The 2443-nt window shown below is 40.2% G+C and overlaps 1 protein-coding gene across 1 annotated transcript in view; it reads right to left on the bottom strand.

Annotated features, from left to right (window-relative positions):
- Positions 1–796: 796 nt before the first annotated feature.
- Dtd1 (D-aminoacyl-tRNA deacylase 1) overlaps positions 797–2443 on the bottom strand; it is a 161006-nt gene continuing 159359 nt past the window's right edge. Inside the window, exon 6 of the mRNA XM_050159607.1 lies at positions 797–1309. The gene's annotated coding sequence lies outside the window, so the exon portion shown is untranslated. The remainder of the gene's footprint in view (positions 1310–2443) is intronic.

Here is a 2443-nt window from a genome sequence, read left to right as displayed (position 1 = left end):
GTTTTCAACCTCAAATGTGGATGTTAAAATATCATACATTTTGTTGGATGTCTGTACTGGTTCAGAATAAAGACAGATTTCACTAGGGAGCAAGTTCTTTCCTAAATGTATATTCTAAGTACCTTGAAGGTGGGTTTTAAATGCCATTTGAGTTTTTTTCCCCATACTTCTTAATGTTTTCATTAGAAGTAGACAAGTTGGTCAGATCTGAGGGACTCAAGTCATTAAAAACGTCATGGGTAGACAGTGTCAGCATTACCAAAATGCCAAACAGGGGTGTCTTCTCTATAATGAGCCGAGAAATATTTTAAGAGCTAACACTGTTTACCGTAAGCAATAATATTTCTCAACATTGTATAATGTTAAAAAGGACTGTATAGATGTGTCACTGGTCAGCTAACTCCTTGGACAGAGTGACTTGGTCAACGAGTTCAGATGCACACACAACAGAGCAGCCAATGGACAGGACTTCTGTGCTGCCAAAGTGGGAGGCCTGATCCTACTTCCCAGGTGGAATCCGAATGTTCTGGCCATCCTGAAGATGGATCCCCAGCCCGTCTGCGTTTCCTCCACAACCACTTTTCCAAGTTGAATGCCATCAGTCACAAATTAGCTCAAACAGCCTCTCACTCTGAAACCAGAGGCCCTCGTGAACCACTCATGGAAGAACTCTTGCAAGGCTGTCTGAAATGAAGCCTGGATGCATACGGTGGGTTCAGACACATCACATCTCTACACACAACATGGTTAAACCAACACAGCAGAATCAGCCTAACAATAAAGTAGTTCATTGCGGTTTATGGTTTTATTAGTATTTATTTTTAGAAAAAAGAGAAATTTACAAGATGCAAAGTCTCATACAATATGTTATTGTTGGTTGCCAAACAGCAGCCCTGCCTTGTGACTCAGAGATGGAGACAACATGGACAGCAGGAATGTGCTAGAGACTGATCATGGACACAGAGACTACAGCACAGTAGACTTGAGGACGGATGATGCTGGGTCATCCTGTACCAACAGCAAGCCAAGACATGATAGGAAGCGAGGAAACCATGGACCTCTCTCCACAGGGGAGGCATAGGTGTATACCAACTGCGAGCATCCCCCATCCCATAACACCCACTACCCCATCAGACCACAGCATTACAGGAAATGGGATGGTCCTTTGGTGTTTTTCTGCAGGGGTATTCAGGTTCCCAGTGTCTTATTTCTGATTTTCTTTTCACACTTGAGTCCTGAATTCTTAAAGCAGTGTAGGGGCTTAGCATCTTGAATTTTTCAGGATCCGGTTCTGCCCAATGGTAATTTGCTAAAAGGAACAAAGAGAAGACATTGCTAAGACAAACTGCAAAACCTGCTTTCAAAACCTAGCTCTAGGATCAGAAACATTAAGAATTAGCTGAAGGAATCACTTCAAACTCACACAAAGACATGGATTACAGTGCCTTGCTTAACTATGAAAAATCTAGCAACTTGTGATATGTAAACCCAAATACCTTCTCACCTAAGTATCTCCACAATAACCTCAATATTGTTCTAAAAGATACTAAATCAAATTACCAAACACAGTTCTTTGGTTAGTTTGGGGGTTTTGTTTTATTTTGTTTTGTCTTCATTTTTTGAGACAGGATCACATCCTATAGCCCAGGCTGACCTAGAACTCACCATGTAGTCTGAGGCTGGCCCCTGAGCTTACAGAAATTTTCCTACCTCAATCTCCTAAAATTACAGGTTTAAACTACCATGCCCAGATCTGAATATACTTCTAAATGGCCTTTGCATCAGAGAGAACTCTCAAGGAAAACTGGAGTGTATTTTGAAGTATATGAAAAAGAAAACACAATATACCAAAACAACTGTAATAGTCACTTTAGGAGGAATTTCATAGCATTTAGCATTTATGTTGGGGGGGAAACTATCAAATCCATAATCTGAGTTTCTACCTTAAGAAAGAAAAATAATAAAAGCAGAATAATCCTCAAAACAAATTTAATCAAGAGAATAACAAAGAAAGACAGAAACCAATGAAATTTCAAATAGAAAATGACAGAAAAAAAATGGGGCACTGAACTGAACAGAGAATTCTTAACAGAAGAAGTTCAAATGGCCAAAAGATACTAAAGGTCATGCTCAACCTCCTTAGCGATCAGGGAAATGCAAATCAAAACAACTTTGAGATATCATCTTACACCTGTCAGAATGGCTAAAATAAAAAAACACCAATGATAGCCTTTGCTGGAGAGGTTGTGGAGGAAGGGGTACCCTCATCCATTGCTGGTGGGAATGCAAACTTGTGCAACCACTTTGGAAATCAGTGTGGCGGTTTCTCAGGAAATTTGGGATCAACCTACCCCTGGACCCAGCAATACCACTTTTGGGAATATACCCAAGAGATGCCCTATCATATGACAAAAGCATTTGTTCAACTATGTTCATAGCAGCA

This window comes from Alexandromys fortis, unplaced genomic scaffold (assembly GCF_014885135.2).
Source record: "Alexandromys fortis isolate MF-2015 unplaced genomic scaffold, M_Fortis_MF-2015_v1.1 scaffold_115, whole genome shotgun sequence".
Lineage (NCBI taxonomy): Eukaryota > Metazoa > Chordata > Mammalia > Rodentia > Cricetidae > Alexandromys > Alexandromys fortis.
Note: the sequence above shows the minus strand (reverse complement) of the source record. Positions and strands in the feature narration are given on the sequence as shown.